Below are 25,986 nucleotides of genomic sequence, written 5' to 3'. Positions count from 1 at the left end.
GGCTGTATTGTTTCAGAAGTTCTGTAATTAACTGTTTTCTTGATGTGTTTGCTGCAGGTGAGTCCGCTAGGGGCAGGTTATATAGTTTTGAATAGTAATCGAGAAATTGCTTAGCAATGTCAGGGTTAGAATTTAGTTTATGGCCTAATAAATCCGTCAAGGAATGTATTGTTGAGGCAGCTCTCTTAGATTGTAGGGCCCTTGCTAGTAGTTTTCCGGCTTTGTTACTGTATTCGTAGAAGATTTTTTGGGATAAAATGTATTTGCGTTTTATTTTTTTACCTAGTACCTCCAATAGTTCAGTTCTGGCCTGTAGAGGGGTTTGGAACGTGTTCAGGGCTTGTGTCTGTTTGTGTGCGCACTCTAGCTTCTGAAATTGGGTGGTCAGTTCTGTGAGGTGTCTCTCTCTTTCCCGTTTATGCTTGGCAGCGGCCGCAATTAGGATGCCTCTTATTACACATCTGTGGTCTTCCCATGTGATTACCTGGAAAGTATCTGTGGGTTTGTTGTCCGTGAAATATTGTTGTATGTGTAGGGTGTGCTGCAATTTAATACATTCTTCTTGGATTTAATACCACTTTAGCTATCAACCTATCAAGCTATTTATGATCAACCAGAACAGCCAAATACTTCTCTACTAATGATTTTACAATTGTTCTCCTCCAAGGCTGTATGATGTATGCATGTTCTTAGCCCCCCAAGTGCATAACCTTGCTATTATCAACATTATACGTCATTTGCCACATGATTGCATTTACATTGGGTTGTAAGTTGGAGACATCCTGTAAGGATGTTATTCCACTACATGGCTTGGTGTCATCTGCAAACACAAAAATTTTACTTTTAATCCCAAGCTCTGTATCATTTATAAATATGTTAAAATATAAGGATCCCAACACTGACCCTTGGGTACATGATAACCTTAGACCAGGGGTCTCAAACTGGCGGCCCTCCAACTGTTGCGAAACTACAAGTCCCATCATGCCTCTGCCTGTGGGAGTCATGCTTATAACTGTCAGCCTTGCAATGCCTCATGGGACTTGTAGTTTCGCAACAGCTGGAGGGCCACCAGTTTGAGACCCCTGCCTTAGACCATTCAGAGTATGAATCATTATCTCTGCATACAATCTTTTAGCCAGTTTTCTGCCCATTAACAATCTGAATTTTCTAAGCCTGTAGACTTTAACTTGCACATTAGCCGGAACTGTGTCCAACGCTTCTGCAAAATCCAAGTCCATTACAGAACTTCTTTGTCCTAGATTTTGCTTACCTCATCATAAAAAGAAATCAGATTTGTTGGACAACTTTGGTCTTTAACCACTTAGAGACTACCCACCGCATATATACTGCGGCAGGGCGGCTCTATTGCGTGACACTATGTACCTGTATGTTGTTTCGTACATAAGATACTGTGGGCGCGCGCCCCCACTGCATGCTCTACAGAGAGGCAGAACGGGGATCTGCCTATGTAAACAAGGCAGATCCCAGTTCTGACAGGGGAAGACACTGAGATCATCTGTTCCTAGAAATCAGGAATAGCGATCTCTGTTGTCCCTGTCAGTCCACCCCCCACACAGTAGGAAAACACACTGAGGGAACACAGTTAACCCTTTGACCACCCCTAGTGTTAACCCTTCCCTTCCACTGTCAATTATACAGTGATCAGTGCATTTTTTTAGCACTGATCACTGTATTGGTGTCACTGGTCCCCAAAAAGTGTCACTTAGGGGCAGCAATGCCGCAGTCCTGCTAAAAATCGCTGACCCCCCGCCATTACCAGTAAAAACAATAAAAAAAAAAAATCCCTAAATCTATCCTATAGTTTGTAGACACTATAACTTTTGCGCAAAACAATCAATATACGCTTATTGGGATTTTTTTAACCAAAAATATGTCACAGAATACATATCGGCCTAAATTGATGAAGAAATTAGTTTTTTTACATTTTATTTTGGATATGTATTATAACCGAAAGTAAAAAAATATTGTTTTTATTTTCAAAATTGTCGGCCTTTTTTTGTTAATAGCACAAACAATAAAAACTGCAGAGGTGATCAAGTACCACCAAAAAAAGCTCTATTTGTGGGAAAAAAAGGACATACTTTTTTTTGGGTACAAGGTTGCAGGAACGTGTAATTGTCAGTTAAAGTAATGCAGTGCCGTATCGCAAAAAATGACCTGGCAAATCCTTCCTGCGTTGAAGTGGTTAATGAATCCATCTATTGCCCAAAATATTGTTTTCTAGAAATAAATCCTTTATGTGGTCTTTTGTTAACTCTCTAGTATCTCGCCAGCTATAGAACTTAAACCAACTGGTCTGTAATTACTCTGTAAAGACTTTGATCTCCTTTTTAAATATAGGCACCATGCCAGTTCAGTGGTACTATGCCAGTCATTAAAGAGTCTCTAAAATTAAAAACAATTACTTTGAAATAACAGAGCTCAACTCTTTGCGGATACATGGGTGTAATCCATCTGGTCCAGGTGATTTATTCACCTTTATTTTGTCTAAAGGGACTGTTGGGGCTATGTCAATATTTTCCCCCATTGTTGACTTGAGCCCCCCATTCCAACTTTCCTTTGTATAGACAGAGCTGATAAATGTAATACATTTGTCTTTTTTTTGTACCCAGCCACCAACTATAAATCATATCGTATATATTTGAAGAGTATTTTGAGGTTTGTCTTACTCTCTTTTGCAACCTGTCATTCATTTTGAATCTTTCCAGCCTTGGTTTCCTTTATACATAATAGGTTTTATTCTTTGTAACTTGAAAATGCTGATAGTGTTTCCTCATTTTTATATTTATAAATGCCCTTTTATAACTTTGGATTTGAGCTACATAGGCTTTATTTTGAGACACCCTCTGACCATTAATCCACCCACATATTACCTATGTCCCAATACTATTGCTCTCTGCATTTTAGAAATGATCTCATTAGATGTTTATAGATTCTATCTCCTTGGAACCTATTGCATGGCACATTGGCAAGTATGTGTTTATTAGAGAAATTTATATAGCTCAGACAACTGTACATTCACATCAGTCTCTGCCCTCAAGGAACTTAGTCTAAGGTCCCTATTATTATATTGAGTTATATAATTAAATGGAAATATATATTTTCTGTATAACTATTAAGAAGCCTTGTTTTCCATACTTGTACCTCTTGTATTCTTACAAATATTTTGTCTGATTACTTGTACTGTATTATTCTCAATAAAATATTTGAAGACAATGGATTTGTAGAAATTATCACAGCTATATATTTAAAAGAGGTAACTATCTTAACCACTTCAGCCATGGAAGATTTGGCCATCTTTTGTGATTCGGCACTGCGTTGCTTTAAATGACTGTGAGGTTGTGCGACGCTGCACCCAAACAAAATTGACGTCCTTTTTTTCCCACAAATAGAGCTTTCTTTTGGTGGTATTTGATCGCTTCTGCAGTTTTAATTTTTTGTGCTATAAACAAAAAGAGAGCGTCAATTTTGAAAAAAACACAATATTTTGTATTTTTTGCTATAATAAATATCCCCATGTTTTTTTTAAAAAGCAATTTTTTCTCAGTTTAGTCCAATATGTATTCTTCTACATATTTTTGGTAAAAAAAAATCACAATAGGCGTATATTGATTGGTTTGCGCAAAAATTATAGCCTCTACAAAATAGGGGATAGATTTATAGCATTTTTATTATTATTTTTTTTTACTAGTAATGGCGTCGATTTGCGATTTTTTATCGGGACTGCAAAATTATGGCGGACACATCGGATACTTTTGACACATTTTTGGGACCGTTGGCATTTATACAGCGATCAGTGCTATAAAAATGCACTGATTACTGTAAAAATGTCACTGGCAGGGAAGGGGTTAACACTAGGGGGCAATCAAGGGGTTAACTGTGTTCCCTGCTATGTGTTTCTAACTGAAGGGGCAGGGGACTGACTAGAGGAAGTGACAGATCGTGGTTCCTAGCTAATAGGAACACACGATCTGTCACTCCTCTCAGGACAGAACAGGGATTTGTGTGTTTACACACACACACTTCCCTGTTCTGCCTCTCATGCTCGCGATTTCTCGTGGCTGGTGGTCATCGCGACCGTCAGCCACGAGCATCGGCACCCCCGCTGAGCAGCGGCGCCTGCTATCCCGATCCCACGAGCTGACGTATAGCTACAACGGTTCGTGGGATCGTGCCGACCTGCTGCAGTAAAATGATGGCAGCTGGTCGGCAAGGGGTTAATTATACTCCCCCAAACCATAGATATATTATATAGCCACACAGGTGCAACATTTTGCACGCTGGGGTAAGGAGATCCACTCTCTGTATCAACTGATAAGTGCACGTGTGGGAGAGGTAGATCTGTTAGAGGTGGAAAAGGGTATTTCTATTCACCGGGTGGTATTCCTTTTTTTCAGTTGTTGAATAAACATAAGACAAAGCTAAAAAGAATTAAAAAACCTAAACCATGTAATGCAAATTCAAAACTCAGGTTTAGAGGAGACAAGGTATCCTGTAAATTGAAAGAATGGTTATCTGTGGGATAGTAAGGGGAAGTATATTTTTAGTCCAGGGCCAAGATCCAACCACGTGGCTTGGTTTACCTGGGAAAAGGGACAATAAATTGAACCATTCCAAGTGTCTGCATCATAGGTATATATTTGAGTTATGTGTGAATGACCTGTTGTCTTAGAGTCTAATGTATAGGGGAACCGATAGGCCATAAAATAAAAGCATAAACTTAGAGAACTAAAAAAAAAAAGGAGGAGGTGGGCAAAGGAGGGTTGGTATAAAAGTCAGAAGAAGGAAGGTTTCCCTCTGTGGGATGGAATGTATCATAGGGATAATAGAAGTGAGTAATAAAGACCAGGTGGTAGGTGGTGTTTGATCCATGGGAGCCATAATGATTCAAACTTAGATAATTTGTCTAGTAATATAGCCCCTGTTTTGGCGTGAATCATTGCCTGTGTTACTCAATGTTTAACTGATACTGTGCATAATGCGATTGATTTCCAGGCTTTTGCAATTTTTTGTTTTGCTGCTGTGGTTACTAGGAGTAGGAGTTTGAATTGGCGGTGTGTTATAGCTCGTGGTTTATTATTCAGGATCGCTATCGTTGGGTCAGGCAATAAAGTGGCTTGGAACATAGTAGAGAGAATGTTGAATATTTCCGACCAAAAGGCACCGGCTATGGGACAATCCCACCAGAGATGCAGAAGCGTACCCAGGTCGGTACAGCCTCGGAAACAGTTAGGGGGATATTGGGGAAGGAATTTTGATATCCTAGCAGGGACCAGGTACAATCTGATAAGTACCTTGTAGTTGGTCTCTAAGGCTGCTATGTTTGGTGTGGCTGATTTAGTAGCCTGCCAGATTTGAGTCCAATTTTAATTTGGTTGGAGGTTTAGATCAATTTCCCATCTGGTAGTGTAAGATGGGGGTGAAGAGGTTGTGTGTGATAGTAGTGGGCATACAGAACCGAGATGAGTCCACACCTGTGAGGGTCGGATTTGCAAGCTAGCTCAAAGGCTATGAAACTTGGGGTGGTGAATCTGGGGGAGCGTTTTGGGATAAAAAAAAATGTATTTGTGGGTATCGAAAAGTTTCTTTATGTGGTAGATCATGTGTTTCACGAAGAGTAGGGAAAGGTGTGATAGTAGCAGATATGTAAAAATGATGTGCACATATTAGTTCTGCATTTGACCATGCAGCGAAGGAGGATGGAGATGTCCAAGCTGATTAGAAGGAAGGGTTGTTAAGGAAGGAGAGGAGGGGATTATGTTGAGATTGGAGACCCAAATGAGTTCTTAGCCTGTCCCAAATTTAGAGGCTATGTTTTGTGATGGGGTTCGTAATTGTTTGCCATTGTGGTGGTGAAAGCCATAGAAGATTTGCTGTGGAGAGAGGGTCACAGTCAACCGATTCGATCCCCACTCAAAGGGGAATTTCTTTTGTGGCATGGTATTTGGGTAGTTGTGCTAGGTGGGCAGCATAATAATATTTGGGAACGCCTTACCCACTGCGGATGCGGGGTGTATGCAGAGTAGGTTGGGGAAGACAGGGTTTAAGTTTTCCCCAAATTAATTGGGAAGCTTTTCGCTGTAAGGTTCGTAGAAAATATGCTGGGACCCGTATTGGGTGCACTCTAAAAATTTAAAGGGTTTCTTAGGTAATATAGACATCTTGATTACTGTGATTCTAACCATTCATGCTAATGGTAGGGAAGACCAGTTCTTCATTAGGGTTGGTGAGTCGAGATAGCATAGGTGGGTAATTTGCTGTATATAAATTTGCTTAATTCGCTGTAAATGTGATTCCTAAATATGTCATTTGTGTTGTCGACCAAGTAAATGGGAGGGATTCCTGTAATTGTGTCTGTAAATCAGGTGGTATCATAATGTTTAAGGCTTTGGATTTATGAGGATTTGTTTTGAGACCAGATATTAATCCAAATTTGGTTAGGGTGTCAATGAGGTTCGCAGCAGATATTAGGGGTGAAGTGAGGAATATGAGAATATGTCCGCAAACATGCATAATTTCTGTTGGTGACCACCTAGTTCTAGGCCTTTAATATTCATATTGGAGCGTATGAGTTGGGCTAGGGGTTCAATTGCCAAAGCAAAAAGAAGAGGAGAAAGGGGGCATCCCTGCCTGTTTCCTCATTCAATGATGGTCAGAATGGTATCCAGAGTAGGAAAACACATGCTTTTAGGTTTTGATACAAGGAAGAGATCCAACGTAGGAAATGTGTTCCAAAACCCCACTGGCCTAAGATGGAGTTGAAGTAAGACCAAGAAAGGGAATCAAATGCCTTTCGTATGTCAATTGAGAGGAAGCAGGCAGGAATGCGGCAGGTTTGTACTGTATGGGCCAAGAGGGTAGAGCGATGGATGTTGTCACCCGCTTGTCTGAAAGGGAGAAACCCAGTCTGATCTTTATGGATCAGGGATCCTATAATTGGGTTGAGTCAGTTAGAGAGAATTTTAGCTAATATCTTGATGTCTAAATTGAGTGTGGAAATTGGTCTGTAGTTGGACCAGGATGAGTCATCAGTATTTGGTTTAGGAATCATGGCAATAGATGATAAGAGGGATTCAGTAGGAAAGGAATGGTTTGAGTGGAGGGAGTTGAAGGCTTCAACCATTAGAGGGGACAGTAGGGTAGCAAAGTGTTTATAGTAGGTTGCTGAAAAGCTGTCAGTGCCCGGGCGTTTGTGTGGTTTTAATGATTTTATAGCTGTACGGACTTCTGAATATGAGATGGGTCTATCGAGGGTTTCTTTTTGAGCAATGGAGAGGGGGTGAGTTGAATAGAGGATAGAGTATCAAAGTTTGTTTGGTCAAATTTATGAGTATCCCTATATCGGTCAGCGAGTCTTCTACGGAACTCATAGAGAATTTTTTTTTGGGTTACTGGAATAGGTGTCTTTGGTAAGTTGAAGTCGAATTGGTTTGGGGGTATAGTCTACTTTACGTAGGGTGAAGGCTAAGAATGTGTTTGGCTTATTTGCTTCCATATAGAAAGTGTGTGAGGATTTTCAGATTTTTTTTCAGCCAAGTAAGTCAAAAATAGATCGAGTTCTAATCGTGCTTTATCATAGATTTGTTTGTTTGATGGAGAGGGCATATTTTGAAAATTCTCCGAAGCGGTGTAGAAAGCTTTGTCTAGTTGCTTATGAAGTTGTCTCTTTCGTTTACGTTGGTATGATGCTTGGCTTATGCAAACCCCTCTGATGGATGGTTTGAGGGCTTCCCATAGTGTCAGGGGATCTGTGTCCATGGGTGTGTTGTTTGTAAGATAGTCCTGTATAGCATTTTCTATATCTTGTCTATATTTTGGATTGGTTAATAGGCTGTCATTGATATACCAGGTACGGTATATCAATGTATATTAGGTCTTGGGACCAGTGAGGAGAAAGTCGTCATGACAGCATTATGGTCTGATCATGAACATAGTATGATTAAAAAATCAAGTATAAGGGGTGAGGTACCAATGCTTACAAAGAGGTGGTCTATCTGAGAGAACTGTTTGTGGGGATGAGAGTAATGCGTGTATTGTTTCCTTGTAGGGTTTTGTTCACGCCATGAATCGAGGAGGGAGTGTTGGTTGAGGAGTTGTTGGTAGGAGAGATGCTGGACATCTATGGGGGTTAGGGATTTATCCAAGATTGGATATATTACTTGATTAGAGTCACCACAGATCATGAAGGTACCATGTTTATGAGATTCCACTACAGAGAACAAGTGGGAAAGGAATGATAGTGGATTTTTATTAGGGACATTGTATGAAACAATAGTAATTTCATTGTCTAGTAAGAGGTCAGTAAGTAGTAAATTACGTCCCTTGGGATCTTTGATCTCCTTATGAAGAGTGAATGGTGTAGTGTGGTGAAAAGCAATTAAAATGCCTCTCTGGTTAATGCCAAGGCTGTATAAACCTGGTGGTATTGGGGACTAAAAGATTTAGGAGTGGATTGTGATGAGAAATGCGTTTCCTGTAGACATACCATATGTGCCGAGAGTGTGGAAAAGGAGTGGAAAGCCTTGGTTCGTTTTCGAGGGGAGTTGAGTCCCTGTACATTAAGTGGCCGAATATTTAAAGACACCATTATGTAGTGTATATGGGGTCAGGGGGACCTGTGGTTAATTGTTTTAGGATTATTATCTGGAAAAGCAGGGGGGTAGGGGGCTAGGACTGAGGGAGGAAAGAGGATTGTGGGTAGTAACAGGCAGGAATTGGGAAATGGAAGTAGTATATGATAATAGAAAGAAGTAGGAGAAGCTCTGGTTGAAAAAAAAAAGGAAAGGTGGCTCCTATGTGGAGCGAGTATCCAGGGGTGGTGAAAAATCACCAGCCAATGGATACCTTAGGTCCAAAGAGTATCCAATCAACTATGCCAGGTACTCGGGGATCAAATGGGAGGCGCAGTGGGCTATCTCCGGGACTACAACAGCCTTTTCTAAATCTATATAAACTTTATTACAAACAAGTCACTAGCATTACAACAGTCAGTAAAAGAAAAACTGGTAAGGTTCTAGGTAAAGGGAAGAACAAGGTGTCACTAAATTAGGGTGACTGTGTGAATGTCTTGAAAGTGAGTTGATGGCATTAGTCATGTGGTAAGCGATCGTTGCTGGATGTCAAGGATCGCTTAGAGTGTAAGGGGAGAACGAGATGCAAACCAGCTCACTGCGGGAGGTTTTAAGTAGGGTTTTGGGTGAAGTTAGTAGGTGCACAAGTCTGTGGATCCCTACTTCCCTGTGCGTATCGAGCAGGGGGGTAATACGTTAGTCCATAAGCCCAGGGGAAGGTGTTGGACTATAATAATTCTATTGAATGATATAGATTATTATGTATAGAATATCGTGATTGTGTTACCCTCATAATTAAGAACCCTTTGCTTGAGACAGAATGTAGGACTTGTCTCAGGGTTCACCACTTATGAGGTCACAATGTGTGAAATATCAAAAGGGACAAGCCCTTAAGTCCTGATATCACCTATAAGAGAAACATCAGTCCATCTGGTCTTCTGGGGCTAGTGGTGGTGAGGCAAACCGGCTCCTCTTGTGGTTGATAGAGTGTCCTTGAAGAACAGGGGTGTCCTGTGGATTCTTGCGGGAGCTGGATGTCACTCAACATTTGAATCCTTCAGCGGTATTTTCTGGTGATGACAGGCGAAGCTTGTGTATCGCTGCAAACAGGTCATCCACAGGTTTGCAGATATAGGATGAGCCTTTGTGGGAAAAGCAGATGGCAAAGGGGAAACTCCAACGATAAGAAATGTGATGATGTTGAAGAATCTGCAAGTGTGGTTTCATCGCTTTTCATTACAAGTGGATCTGCTGTGAGAGATCTTGAAAGGTTTTGTAGTGATATCCCTGGAAGGTCAATGAGTCCTTATTACGGGCTGCTTCCATTATTTGCTCCTTGGTGCGGAAGTAGTGCAGTTTTATTACTATGTCCCTGGGGGGACCATCATCTTTTCAGGGAGCCAGGGTTCTATGAATCCTGTCCATCTCTAGACGTTCCATGGGACTGAATATTTGACAGTGCAAACAGGAGGATGGCGCTGCCACCATTTTAGATGCGGCTCTCATCAGTGCTTCTTGGCTCTTCGCTGACTTAAGCCTGGCTTTTTTCCACTGTACATATCGATAAAATTGTGCCGGGGGGTCTCAACAATAAAGATATTACCTCATGGAAATGGCGGGCGGCTGTGACTCGGCGATATGAGGATGTTGGGTCCCAGTAAATGTGGAGCACTAAGCAGCCATGTCCTGCCTAGTCAGCCGTGTGCATGCATCCCTGATAATTCCTATAAATCCTAAGTTAAATGTCCGTGCACTAATTATCAAACTTCAGGCACAGTGTAATTGTGCTGGCAGATCTAAACTGATAAAGATAACTTGATTTCACAATTATTATATGTACTACATGATTCACAGGTGTGGATCATAAATAATACATTTGACCATATTGATAGCCATGCGTGATGGTAAATCTATGTATAATATATTAAAAAGGATAACTGCACTTAAGTAAGATTATCCTTTATGTGAAGGGTCCCCTTCCCTCCAACACTTACCCTTTCAGAATCAATCATGACATTCACTGTGGGGGTGTTGTAAAAACTCCATTGGGAAAGTCTCCTAGCAAGGGCAGGCATGTGCAGCAGATTTTTTCATTTATTCCCATGGAAAGCCTACCGATTGTTTTGGCATTCCCAACTTAACTGAGATAATTTCTGTGAGAAGGCTGTATGGCACTCAGCTTTCCCACATCAAGTATCTACATGGCTCACCCAGCTTTCCTGCATCAAGTATCTCCATGGATCATGGAAAGTTAAATGAGCAAATTGGAGGACATGCTGTGGTTGGAGACCCTGAATTTAAAGAGTATCTGTACTAAAAATGTGCAATCCCTTACCTTGTAAAATAACACATTCAGTTTAAAATAGAAATACAAGGAAAAACATTTGTGTATATTCTTTTGTTTTATAAGTGATCACATAACCTCTGTTTGGAGGTCATGGGCTTATAGAGGTGGGAGTGGAGACTGCAGTGGGGCGTGTTAGTTAGCAGGAGGCAGAGTAAAAGCAGTACACTGATCTACTCAGTGAAGAGCTATGCAGGGAGGGGGGCGTATCATCACAAGTCTGATCATTAAAGGAGAGGCAGGCTGTTCTCCCAGCACAGACAGAAAACTGACCAGAATGGAATTGATGTGCTTCTAAGCTTAACGTGGTCAGTCTGAAATTGGAAAGCAGGGGGGCTGGCAGGATCACCAGGTATTTCACACAATGGAAGCAATGCAAATAAAACAGGATACTTTTTAAATCCAAATTTGCAATCTAGGGAGGCTGCACTCCATGGGTGACTGCAAGTTTGGATTGATACAGCGAAGAACTGGGTTATCCCCTCGGTCTATAACAGAGCAGCAGTCTGCTACTGCCACTTACCTAGAGCAGAGAATATATGTATAAGGATACTTTTTTTTATACAAGTACATGGTACAACAGACATGTATCAGGAATATGAAATGTTGGGGCTAACATACACTTTAAGTCCAGACAAACAGGGAAGCCAGCCTGTCTGACTGCTGCCTCTGGCTCACAAAGGATTAGTGTTGATGAATAATATCATTACAACATGTTGGTAATTCAGATATTCTTATAAATTAGATATCATCGTGAGCAATTTGTGTTTTATGTCTATAAGAATTTAGAGCTAATGTTTTGGGATGTTGTCCATACAACAAATAGCTTGAGGCTTCCTGGACTCCAGTACCATGGTGACACTGGAAAGTGATGGAAGGGCAAAATCATTTAGCTATTGTTAATTGAGGAATCATTCTAGCTAAAAAAGTACTGGGGAGGTCATGCACCTCTCACCATGGCAACCCGACAGCCAAGATTTATGGAACCCTCAGCTTGCATTTACACTCTTAAAGACACCATTAAAGCACACATTACATTACCAACAGTTTCAATATAACACGCATGTACATGAAACATGTAAAACATTATGGAAACCATACTATAAGTATTGTCATGATGCTGTTACTTACAGTTCAATAATAGTGGTCCTCTCTTTCTTCCGCTCTCTCTCTATTACTCTAATATATATATATATATATATATATATATATATATATATATATATATATATATATATATATATATATATATATATATTACACATCTGGACTGAATAGAAGGAAGTAGATCTTTCCTTGGTTTAAAAAGGCCCAGCACATTTTAGTGGATTGCGTCCCATACATTATAGTAGATAGCATATATCAGAAACCCTACATTTTTACTTAAAGGAAAGGAACAAGAAGAATGGACTGCACGTCATTTGGTTTACTTGAACAGACAAATCTTACATAGAAAAAAGAAAAGCATTATGAAACAATTCACCAGGCAATGATGTTCTAAATACCAGAAAGTCTTTATGTCATATCAAATGACCCATTCACAGAGTATAAACTCATCTTTTTTATCTTTAGGGCACTACGGGGAATTAGTTGATAAACTGCAACACCGTTTAGGCATTCAAAGGTTATCTGCTGTTTTAGTTCATATAGTGAGTTTAGCTATTTTGCCACCAATCTCTGGATGAGTGACATAGCTGAGGGTGCCTTGTAAAGATATTATTGTGTTGAGCCTCGGACACTTGACAGATGGAACAAAGAAGTTCAACACTTTATTATCATGAATATGGAGTCTTTAAAGTGTTTATCTAAAAAGAAAAAAAAATATAGGAAAAAAATCTATACACCAAACCTTTGATATTAGTTTTGTTTATTTTGAGGCTTTTTTTCCTTTATTGTAATATTTTAACCTGGGGATCCTGCTAGTAACACACCTCCTATCTATCCTAGGGTGACAGTGCTTAGTCACTATACTGGACTCAATGATGGTGCAGCACTGTCACCCTATGCCACATTCCTGATTTAGACTATAAACAACCCCTCTACTCATTATCATTACAAGAAGTAGAGTATGTAGTTCACAAAAGATAGCTGCTAAAGTTAATTATAGTTTGGGATTTTTAGATCAGTAAGCAGAATGTAACAAGGACATACGACTTCTGGCAGGAATAACATGTTTTTCTTTTGTTCTTGCAATAAAACTGGAGAAATAATACAGGAATTGCATTTAGCATGCTCTGATGCACATTAAACACACATTTGCGTTGTAGTATATAAAAAATGGCGCTATCCCAAAAATGATAAATAAACCATGTGTTGAGGCTCTGGCTTGAACCTGTGATAACTAGTATATGTACTAGTACATTTAACAATGTAATAATAAAACGTTAAACCAATTCCTTGTATGATAGCATTGTTAATTATACTAGTACATATAGTTATCACAGGTTCAAGCTAGCGCCTCAACACATGGTTTATTTACTCATTTGCATTGACATGCTTTCTTTTATGCACTGCATTGCTTTGTATCTTTCGTTTTTTCGCAGCAGGAGCCAAGATATTTTTTTTGTACTTACGTTGCAGCACATAGTGAAATGTAATGTGCAGAGTTTAAATGTAGCATTATCTATTGGGGCCCAGTGCATACCCATGTTAATGTGAACTTAGCACATTGAAAAAAATGTAGTTTTAGTTGTATTGCATTGGGCCTATGTTAAACAATGCTGCCCAATGCAGACTGAAACACTTGTTTTGAATAAATCCTAAATGTATTCCCCCCCTAAAAAAAACCTAAATAAAACTAATGCAGCCACCACATTTATAAACTGGCAAGCTATAATATATTATTATTATTATTATTATTATTATTATAATACAGGATTTATATAGCGCCAACAGCTTGCTCAGCGCTTTATTACATTTTTTTCCCATAAGTTTAGGTATAATTTAACTTTTTCCAACACTCAAACAAGGTCTCATTTGATGTTCAATAATATAAATAGTTTTTTGTACTTTCCTTCATCTCAACCTCTCTAAACTGATACATGTTTAGCCTTCTGGTTTCTCCATGTTCTGATAACTTGATATTGCCATTCAGTTAGCCACATTGTCTGTTGGAGGAGAAATACTGTTGATTTTTTTACAGTAATTCACCATGCTGCTATAGCAACAGGTAACAATATACCTAGTCCAAGGGCCTCTTTTATACAATATGTTTTTTATTTTATAATATAGTCAAGACTGAGCAAGAGCACGTATAGCAGGTTACAATATATGAGTGCATGTGTGTGCGTGCATGTGTATACATACATGTTTGTGTTGATGAATGTTATATCTATAAATGCTATGTACTATGTGCATTATTTTTGTATGTTTTATTGATAATACAATATACTATATTTTTATATTAATGCAAAAGCACTGTTAGCTTTTTTAGACCTTTTATAGAACATTTTAAAGATGCAGGTTGATTTCATACACAACACTGGTATGTCTCTTCTTATAAATCCTACAACTTATACTTATATATACTACCACTTATAACTCTTACATATAAGAGAAACATATTAACATGAGAGATTTGCTCCCGGGTGGATTCCATGCACAAATCTGCCTGTTGGCTTTTCCTACACTTGGCAGGCAGATGTCATAGTGCTATAGCTTCTCATGCATCCAGGCTTCAGAGGCTGAGCCAGACCAGAGTGCTGCTTAATGCAGGGACCTGGAAAGAGGGGGAGAGAGAGAGAGGGAGAGCAAGTGGAGGGGAGGGGCTGGGAGCCACAAGCACAGAAAAGAAGTGTTATCATGAGGTTAGCGAAGGGAAAAAGAAAAGGGAGAAGCTGATAGTGAGAGAAAGACGAGAATAGGGAAGCAGCAAATGAAATAAAAAAATTAAGTCTTCGTTTCACATTCAAATATGCATGTAAAATTGGAACAACGAGGCTCCACATAAGAAAGTGACATACAGCTGCGGACTTCAACTGAATAAAAATCTCTACAGGGGGCAGGAAGAGGATCAGTGACAAGGACATCTCAGATAGGGTCCAGCTGCACATCATCCAAGGTGTCTGGAACAGGTAACTCTTCTCTATCACTTCCTAGACTTATTTCTCAGCTGCAAAGATTCAGCTTATAATTGCAACATATACTGCGATTCAAACTAAGAATTTACTATTGCAGAACGGTTTATGGAGAGATGTCAGAGCTATGCTTCTTTACAATGTTAGCACTTATATAGGGTAGGTGGTAAGTAAGCTATTTTTGTGTTACTTAATATTATGAGTTACCTTTCTTAAATCGAAGAATGTATGTAATGTTTAAGTAACTTTTTATAATGCCAATTCCATAGCTTTTACTTAGAACTGTCATTGAAAAAACTTTTTATTATGCAAGCAAATGAAAGTGATACATATATGTGAAATTATGTGTATAAAAGAAGATTCCATATGTCAACATAAGGGTACCGTATCCACAAATCTGATTCATTTTCATCATAGTGTGATTTTATTTATTATGTAAATACTTAGCGTGTCATTAGTAATCAGTTGTATTATCACATGTATCTGTTCTTCTATGTGCTAGTCCAAACAACAAAGTAATACGTAAGGGGTCAGTGTATTCAGATTGTTTTTATAGCCAAAGTAGTTAATTCAAATGACCCATATGATTGATGGACTTTGGACATAATGTGCATTAAATATGTTCATGGTATAGACTCGTACAGCTGAAGGCACATAAAACACTTGTTGTCACGTATCATTGACCCTTTCCTGGTTGAATGAGACAGTGCTGGCTGTTGCTCAGAATGAAGTGCTTGATCTCCATGTCAAAGGCACTTGTAACCTCTTGTGTTATTTGGAACAGAACTGCTAGCTATCCATGGTGATGGTAATCAGCATCAATTAGGCACACATTTACATGACAGTGTGTGCTCTTTTTTCATGACAGGCTCTTAGTTTCCATAGGTACTAGGTTATTTAGTAATCACTAATCATACTAAATGCAATCGTGACCATTTGTTCAATCAATCCACTGTATTTCAGACTCTGTAGAAAACTGTGTTTCTTTCTCAAATCCAGATGTTGATGACAAATGTTGTTTTATGGCTACACACAGACTCTTATTGTGCACTGTAATGATTGCGTATCCCATTTATCACACACTGTGAATGCGTCTACTTTATTTCAATACCTCATCAGAATAGTTATAACCAGGACTTTCTACTCATGCATCAAAATGTGGTTAACAGAATATTGGGTAGAACAAGGTACAGAAATGGTTGACCTATTATTATTAAATGTATTATATGTTCTGAATTTATGACTGCATAAATATGTGCTGAACATGTGGTTCTTGATGATAACAGGATGCGGTGCAGAAAGAAAAACCTAGATGAGACGGAATCAGGTTAAGGAGAATTTACCAAAATAATCCTAATGGCATCTACTGCCACAATGCCTCTCATGTAGTATTTGATAATGATCACAATAATGATACTGGTGATAATAATTACGGCCAACTGGATTTATTAAAAAAGTTATTTCAAATGATTTACTTGGATGTTTGCCATTACATGCGTGATTACTGTGTAACATCAGTGATGAGCCAGCTGGGCAAAGTTTGGTGCTCAAGAGCTATAGCACAGCTATGATGAATCCAGAAAAAGAATCTGGTAAAACTGAACATTGTGCCAAACCCCATATAGGTCTTGTAAATAAGAAGAAAACATTACATCTTGTTGTTGCTTTCTGGACTTTTCCAAGGCCATTTTGTATGCTGTTGCTTTAAAAGGACATTTGTAGCTTCACATCATGCCATGGGACATGAACTAATGGAAAACAAAATACCATTCTGTGTGGAGAGGGTCTTTTCTGGTACAATAATTTTTATTGTAATGAGTATGACAACCATTCACCCACCGCAGGGGTATAACATATCAAACATAATGAAAAGGCATGGGCTGAGAGAACATGAAGATATAAGTTTTATAGGTAATAAATGTCCACTGAGTGACCTAGGGGAAAAAAACGAAGGTCCACATATTTCTCCCAGGCCCAAGGGCCTACAAGGGGGGTCCGCATTGCAGGTGCACTAGTTTGCATCAAGGGATAAAATGCGTTTGGTTCCACAAAATCCTCCTTAGTCGGGGTGGGTAGTTAGTGAAAAAGAGCAAAATGGGTTTTACACCTAGCGGTGTTAGCTGCATGTCAGCAAATAAAAGAAGGGGGCCCTAGAGCCAGGGCCTCCATAAAAAGTGGGAGACAGAGGGCTGTCACAAACCCAATGTCAGCAACAAAGAGAGAGAAAGAGAAATAGACTAAAGAGGAGAAGAATGGGGGGGGGGGCGAAGGGGGGAAGTAGGTTAAATCATGCAGAGTGGGAGAGGGTCTTTTCATCACTTGCTGACCATTGTATGTATTAAAATGTCCTGCAAGCAAGTAGTTATACAAGGATCATGTAAGCAGCTTCATGATCCTGATACTGTTTATGTCTGCCATCAATTGGCTTTCTCATAAAAGTGATCACTTTTGCGGTGCTGCAAAGACCCCCCCTCCTGCTGCTGCCCAAAGTGGTTCCTGGGCTCTTACATTCTTTCGGGAAGCCCTGAATTGCAGTAAATGGTTGTGACGGCTGCCCACAGATGAGATAGAGGAACATCTTTTCCCCCAACTCCTCTGTGATGAATGAACCCAGAAGCGACAATGATGCAATCACTTCCGGTTTCAGAGCTGTCATTCCCAGTCAAGGAAGCAGCTAACCAATCACAATCTTTGCTTAGTTAGTTGCTTCAGAGGGCAGAGGAGACATCAGGGGATCAATGAAAAAAAAAACATAAAAAAAAAAGTTATTAAAAAAAATGAAAACTGCTTTTGCCTCCTTGGCATACATGCAAATGCAAATGCACCTTTAGGTCTGATTCGTACGTAATATATGTAAATAGTAATTGCACCACACATGTGAGGTATCACCATGACTGTCAGAGTGACAGCAATAATTCTAAGCCCCTAATTCATTAAAAACTCTAAACTGATAACCTGTAAAGGCTTTTAAAGTATTACCTATGGACACTTTTTTTTTTAAATCTTGACAAGTTTGGTATCTATTTACTGAATGCAATATCATCTTTTATAATTCACAATAACAGGGTATTATATTGTGTTTGTATGCACTAAAAAAGTGTAATTTTTCCTGAACATTTGAGTTTGATAAATGGCCGCGTAAACATTGTGTGACATAAAAATTGCCACAGCCACCATTTTATTCTCCAGGATCTTTGCTCTCAGAAAAAATATCATGCTTGGGGGTTCTAAGTAATTTTTGAACAAAAAAAAAAAATGCTGATTTTAACATGTATGTGTAAAAATTTCAAAATTGCAATGGAGAACAATTGGTTATTGTGGCTTAAAACAGTATTAAATCCAAAGGTAAAAATTTATCATATTGCAGGTCTATTCTTAGATGTGATGGCTAAATTAGATTTCTTTTTTAGACTCTCTTTCCTTTATTTTTCACATGGGGATCTGGCCAGTAAGTCTGTTGTTTTTCAAAAAACAAATGCAGCCACCACATCTAATGATTGGTAAGCTTCAATAGATTACATTTTTGGTTTTGGGTTTAATACCTCTTTAAAGGGAAACATTAAAATGCACAAATTTTGCTTGGGGTGCCTTAAACTTGCACATGAAGTTGTGCACCACTCTGATGTACTCTTTTAAAAATGGCATTGAAAAAATACCACTGCTAAATGACAATTCCCTGCCAGCTTAATTCTGTTTGTAAACAAAGCAAGTGACAGAAGATTCTGGATGACTGCATTGACAAAATATGGTCATAACTATTTTTGGTAAATGACACCACTCAGGCTTCCTCCTACTGTTGTTTATATTCCAACAGCACTGAAGACCTGCCATTTGCAAGGGAAGTAGTGGCAAGCCAGCATCATTCTGGCAGTGGGTCTTCAGGCATCACTCTCTGTGATTGACACTGGATGCCTGGATGATGCAATTGTTGAATTTACATTATGGGGCTTTTCTCTTTTTATTTAATTTTTTCAAGTTTGTTTGTGAATAAGCAACAAGGGTTACTGTGTACCCCTTACTTTTATTGTAGGTGGATATCTGGGGGGGGGTCCTTTATTCTAAAGGGGCTTCCAGATTCAGATACATTGGTAGACCCCCACATTCTCTTGGGTCTTCGGATATGGGGATAAGGCCCTCATCCACATTAACTTGGGGGCAAGGGGGCTGATTTACTATAACTGGAGAGTGTAAAATCTGACGCAGCTCTGCATAGAAACCAATTTTTGACAAATGTTAGTTGATAGAGCTGGAGTTAGAAGCTGATTGGCTACCATGCACAGCTGCACCAGATCTTGCTCTCTCCAGTTTTAGTAAATCAACCAAAAGGTGCGTGCAAGAAGGTTAGGTTTTGTGTTTCTCATTGCAAGGTGTACTCCAAATGTCAAAGGCATGTGGGGTGGTATGGTTCAGGAGGAGGGTGCACACTCACTGTTCCCCTTTTTCTAGCAACCTAGGCTGCATGCCAGAACAAGGGTCGACAACGTAAGGCCAAGGCGATCCCATTGCAAATGAAAGTTCCCCACTGGTTTTTTTCTACATATTTCAAAGCAAACTGGCTGGCAACGATCCTGGATGATGTCATTGATCAAATATGGTTATGACCAGATTGATCAATGATATCGCCCAGGATCTCCATGGACAGGTTTACTCACTAGCAGAACTAAGCCAGCTGGGAACTGCCATTTATCAGCAGTAGTGTGTAAAAATATATCCATATAAGAAATTGTACTGTAGATGTGCTCCCTTCAGTTTACATGGAAGGGGTGTGCAGATCAGGAAAGGGTGGAGTTAGTACACTCTTGAATTAGGTTTCTAACTTTACATGTTTGATTTTAGGATAGAACATGTTCTTAATTTCTATAAACTCTACAAATAATACATATACAAAATACATTCAATTAAACCTAGCATCAGATATATTTTTTATGCTAAATTAATCTTCTCTAAAGCTGTTATTGCACACATATTTTGGATGATTTCTGACAAATTGGCCAAAATTCGCTCTATCAGTGGCCCTGTTGGCAACATCTGGATTGCAAAAAAGTACATTTTTCAATCAACTTTTGTCCAAAGAGATGGGTGAAAAATTGCTAGCCAAACAATGCCTGCCTCCAATCAGATGGCGCCGCCTGTCAGAATACAAGAGCCCACATGGGGAACTTTTGTCCATCCGTGCTGTTTAGCTCAAAGACTGAAATGAAAAAATGGATACTTGTATGGCCAGCTTAAAGCGGATTTCCACCCAGAAATGGAACTTCTGCTGATCTGGTTCCTCCCCCTAATCCAGATATTTGCTCCCACTTCCGGCGGATACATCGGTGATCTACACCATGTCTGGCCCCTACTCCGCCCCCCCCACTGTCTTCTGGGAGACAGGAGACAGCAGGGACCACTCAGAATGCGCAGCGTGACTTACGCATGCACATTAGAGAACCAGCCTGTGAAGCTGCAAGGCTTCACTTCCTGAATCCCTTACTGAAAATGCCGGCGCCACCATGGGTGTCCACAGGTAGGGGCAAGGGGGGGCAACAGCCCCCCCTGGAATCGTCGAGAAGGTGTTGCAGTTGCCAGATGCAGTGTCCACCATGTCTGCCGCTGACTTTTTCTGAGTCAGCAGGCTGCTCTCTGTCCTAACACATCTGATGTCCCTCCCTCACTCCCAGCCCGATCATCGGATGAGATGGCTCAGCCGCTCGGCCGTTCCGCCGCTCCTCTTCAGTAATTGGCTGCTTGCCTGTGTATGTGTTATGTGGATCCGGCCGGTGCCGGAGCCGCCTACTCGGTGCAGTCAGTGGCCAATCCACTGAGTGATACGCTGTCAGTGCCTACTCATCATCACATCACAGGAAATCCTAACCTGAAGTGAGTGGCATATACAGTTGCAAGCAACAGAAGAAGAACCACAGGTAACAACAGTTAGGAGGAGCGTTTTGATTTATATATTGCTGAAAATTTGGACAGCTATTACTGGAAAGATATGTCTGTGTATGTTAAGAGATAATTCCTCTTCTTCACTTTGTATAGGCTGTTTTCATCAAGATCAAAATATGGCCACAACAGATGTATTACAATACATTGCAATATAAAAAGATGTACATTCTCTAGGCTATATGTATATGGGCATGGACTGGGGGTACGCCTGGCCTGAGTAACTTCCATTACAAAGTGAACCTGAATTATCTCTTATATAACACCTATATCTTTCCAGTGGAAAGATATAGGTGTTATATATGGGTTATATAAGGGAAAATTCAGCGTCACTTTGTGTTGGAAATTACTCAGGCCAGGCATACCATGCCCATATAAATATAGCCTAGGGAATGTATATCTTTTTATATTGCATGGGTGACCTTTAAAATGATGCCCCACCCTGAAAAAAGTTCTGCGGATGCCCATGGGTGCCTCCACTCAAAGCCTTCGGGTGAGGACACTGCGGGCGCCCTGGACAGGTAAGTGTCCTGATTTTAAAAGTCAGCAGCTGCAGTATTTGTAGCTGCTGACTTTAATTTTTTTTTTCAGGCGGAACTCCACTTTAAGTAATTATTATTATTATAATACACTATTTATATAGCGTCAACAGTTTACGCAGCGCTTTACAATGTAGAGGGGGGACAGCACAATTACAGTACAGTTCAATACAGGAGGGCCCTGCTCATAGAGCTTGCATTCTAAAGGGAGGGGGTGGTGGTACAAAAGGTAATAGATGTGGGGAATGATATGATGGGGGTGGCTCGGTAATGAGTACATGCAGCTATAACAGGTATTTATTACATATTATAGAGATCACAGTACTACTCAAGATAATCATCTCTCTTCCTCCCTAGAAGCCTGGCACCTACTTTGTTAATCCAGGATGAGCATCTACTTACTGGACTAAAATAATTTTCCTAGATAATGTAATCTTGTAAACATTGGTGCCTGTGCAATAGCTTTTATTATGTTCTGGACTGTGTGCACATGTCCTACACAGATCAGTCCCTGTGGCTGTCTTCTGCTTTGTGAGCTGCCACAAAGATAAAATGTTACAGATAGCGTAATCACTGGGGAAACAGAAACTGAGGAAATTTTTCTGTCTGACATCATTCTTCCAGACTGCACTTCTCAGCCTAGGCACAGTAACTTGACTGGAGCTCAAGAACTGTTTTTAATGTTAAAAAATACCCTTTTTCTTGTATATTGTGGCATGTAAGGAATTATTTATTACAACAGGTCAATTTTAATTAGTTGGGCTGAGAACATATTCTCACTCCTTGACAATACACTCTCTGTCTATATATATATATATATATATATATATATATATATATATATATATATATATATATATATACATATATATATATATATATGTATATATACCAAGTTGACTACCATTGCACTAGGTAGCAACATCAGGGTCAGCAACTGAAGTCTTTACGTCTTTACTTTAAAAGAGAAGTGTGGGATTAAAAAAACATACATACTCACCTAAGTGGACACCAGCTCTAAGACAAAGAACTGAGCGATCAAAAACCACTAATCACTCAGTTGTCTGTCTTCTCTGAGCAGAGCAGGCTCTCTTCTCTGTCTCTCTGGTGATCACTGGAGTGCTGAGCTGTGGAGGGGGGGTCATGCTGATCCTAGGCATCTAGATGGGTCCCTACATTAAAGTCAGTATCCCTCCAGATCCTGGACCCACTGAGTGACATCAGCCAAAAGCAGACTTTAGCCTGTTATCAACTGAAGCTGCATCCCAGGAGTGCAGAACTAAGAGCTTTGTCTCTACTGCCCCTTTAAAAATAAGTAAGTGATGGCAGTTCTCGTGTTTATGTTTAAACAGATTCCATTTAACTTAATTGTTGACTTCCTTTCTCTATCTCCCTAACTGACCTAACCAGTACTTACCTTAATATTCACCAGAGTATTCTTTTATATTAAAATGCGGGATCATAAAGATGTATCACACGCAGTATAATTATGCTTAATTAGTCTGGAGCATTTACACAGACCTAAGAGAGTTCAATAAACTGTCCATAACAGCATTTTAGCTTTTCAAGCACATTGTTCTAAACAGTATAATGTTTTGCTGTATAAAATTTTTTCTGTTAATAACCTGTAGGCAAAAAATGTTTTTCCTACCATTTTGCTTAAGCATATTTTGTCTTTTCTGGTGTTTTCTTTTATTTTTTTCTTTATTTTGAATGTGAATCTTGTGCTTGTTCTACCTCAGGGGTCAATCACATGCTAGTGATGGCTTATCAAGTGGTTAAGTTATATGGCAACATATCATATTATTCACTTCCCCATTTTCCTTTTTTTGATAAAAGCAAAGTCCAAAGCAACCAAGAAAAATGAATTGTTCACTGATTTTACCCCCCATACACTATAACATTGAATAGCCAGGTTGTCACACTTTGCACATTACTTTACTAAATAATGCTAAACGTGTCTCATATTAAAATCTGGAGAAAGATGAAGTAGAATTGTTTACTACAGGTATCATTTAGAAATATAGTCAGTTATTAAAAAGAAGAAAAACTTTCTGCACTTGCGCTTCCTCTGTTCTAAGGCTTTATATAGCTCATTGTTAAAATTTGTGCTTAAAACTGTGAAGACTGATTGGGAGACTTGGGGGTGTACTTTGTATTTTGCATGTTTGCTCTGGTGATGCATGGTGCCCTACAATCAACATAAGTTTGAGCTTACTCATACAGTATCTCACAAAAGTGAGTACACCCCTCACATTTTTGTAAATATTTTACTATATCTTTTCATGTGAACAGTGAAAAAATGACACTTTGCTACAATGTAAAGTAATGAGTGTACAGCTTGTATAACTGTAATCTTGCTGTCCCCTCAAAATAACTCAACACACAGCCATTAATGTCTAAACTGCTGGCAACAAAAGTGAGTACACCCCTAAGTGAAAATGTCCAAATTGGGCCCAATTAGCCATTTTCCCTCCCGGGTGTCATATGACTCGTTAGTGTTACAAGGTCTCCAGGTGTGAATGGGGAGCAGGTATGTTAAATTTGGTGTTATCACTCTCAATCTCTCATATTGGTCACTGGAAGTTCAACATGGCACCTCATGGCAAAGAACTCTCTGAGGATCTGAAAAAAAGAATTGTTACTCTACATAAAGATGGCCCAGGCTAAAAGGAGATTGCAAAGACCTTAAAACTGAGCTGTAGCATGGTGGCCAAGACCATACAGCGGTTTAACAGGACAGGTTGCATTCTAAACAGGCCTTGCCATGGTCGACCAAAGAAGTTGAGTGCACATGCTCAGTGTCATATCCAGAGGTTGTCTTTGGAAAATAGAAATATGAGTGCTGCCAGCATTGCTGCAGAGGTTGAAGGGGTGGGGGGGTCAGCCTGTTAGTGCTCAGACCATACGCCGCACACTGCATCAAATTGGTCTGCATGGCTGTCATCCCAGAAGGAAGCCTCTTCTAAAGATGATGCACAAGAAAGCCCACAAACAGTTTGCCGAAGACAAGCAGGCTAGGGACATAAATTACTGGAACCATGTGCTGTGGTCTGATGAGACCAAGATAAACTTATTTGGTTCAGATGGTGTCATGCATGTGTGGTGGCAACCAGATGAGGAGTACAAAGACAAGTATTCCTTGCCTACAGTCAAGCATGGTTGTGGGAGTGTCATGGTCTGGGGCTGCATGAGTGCTGCTGGCACTGGGGAGCTACAGTTCATTGAGGGAACCATGAATGCCAACATGTACTGTGACATACTGAAGCAGAGCATGATCCCCTCCCTTCAGAGACTGGGCCGCAGGGCAGTATTCCAACATGATAACGACCCCAAATACACCTCCAAGATGACCTCTGCATTGTTAAAAAATGATGATGGACTAGCCAAGCATGTCTCCAGACCTAAACCCTAATGAGCATCTGTGGGGCATCCTCAGAACGGAAGGCGGAGGAGCGCAAGGTCTCTAACGTCCAACAGCTCCGTAATGGAGTGGAAGAGGACTCCAGTGGCAACCTGTGAAGCTCTGGTGAACTCCATGCCCAAGAGGGTTAAGGCAGTGCTGGAAAATAAAGGTGGCCACACAAAATATTGACACTTTGGTCCCAATTTGGACATTTTCACTTAGGGGTGTACTCACCTTTGTTGCCATCGGTTTCAACGTTAATGACTGTGTGTTGAGTTATTTTGAGGGGACAGCAAATTTACACTGTTATACAAGCTGTACACTCACTACTTTACATTGTAGCAAAGTGTAATTTCTTCAGTGTTGTCACATAAAAAGATAGAATAAAATATTCACAAAAATGTGAGGGGTGTACTCACTTTTTTGAGATACTGTACATCAATAGCATCCATAAACAGTATTATAGTATGGTCAACATAGAAAAAAAAGATAATTGGAGATCCTATTTTACCAATTATTGGCATTTCTAAAGTGTTTAGTTGAACGCTGGGCTGGGAAAAAAATACCCTTGCAGTGGGGTCCCCACTTCAATCGTTGAATGTTTGTTAAGTCTAGGGGGTACAGGAATAAGGAGTAATACTTGGCTTATTCCTTGCTCCAATAGGCTTCCTCCATCAAGGCAACCGTTACAGCACTTCTGCCTTTCTAAGTAATTCCTAGCCACAGTTGCTTACTTGCCTCCTCCACATACAGTGCAGGGTTCATAACTCTTGCTATATGTAATGACGCTGAGGGAGAAGAGGACGACACTAGAGCATGCTTAAATGGGTTATTAGAATAAGTGATAAATTGCCTGTTCCTCCACCCCTAGAAATAATGCGCATTTACCGCTTTGCAAAGTGAGGGGCCCAATGCAAGGGTACTTATTCTTACAATTCTACAGTCCAGCTTTAAACCTGGCCACAGATGGATGGAAAGTTTGCCAGTTCAGAAGAGACCAGACAAACTTCAATCCATATATGGATAAAAACAATTGACTTCTGCTGAACAGGAACATTGGAAAATGTTTCTCAATAGCCATGTGCAGAAAGAAAAAAATTGT

General features: G+C 39.8%; 1 protein-coding gene across 1 annotated transcript in view; it reads left to right on the top strand.

Annotated features, from left to right (window-relative positions):
- Positions 1–14,556: 14,556 nt before the first annotated feature.
- OPRK1 (opioid receptor kappa 1) overlaps positions 14,557–25,986 on the top strand; it is a 183,323-nt gene continuing 171,893 nt past the window's right edge. The window contains exon 1 of the mRNA XM_073631598.1: positions 14,557–15,008. The gene's annotated coding sequence lies outside the window, so the exon portion shown is untranslated. The remainder of the gene's footprint in view (positions 15,009–25,986) is intronic.

Source organism: Aquarana catesbeiana, linkage group LG05, assembly GCF_042186555.1.
Source record: "Aquarana catesbeiana isolate 2022-GZ linkage group LG05, ASM4218655v1, whole genome shotgun sequence".
Taxonomy (NCBI): Eukaryota; Metazoa; Chordata; class Amphibia; order Anura; family Ranidae; genus Aquarana; species Aquarana catesbeiana.
The sequence above is the reverse complement of the archived record's forward strand: the minus strand, read 5'-3'. Positions and strand labels throughout refer to the sequence as shown.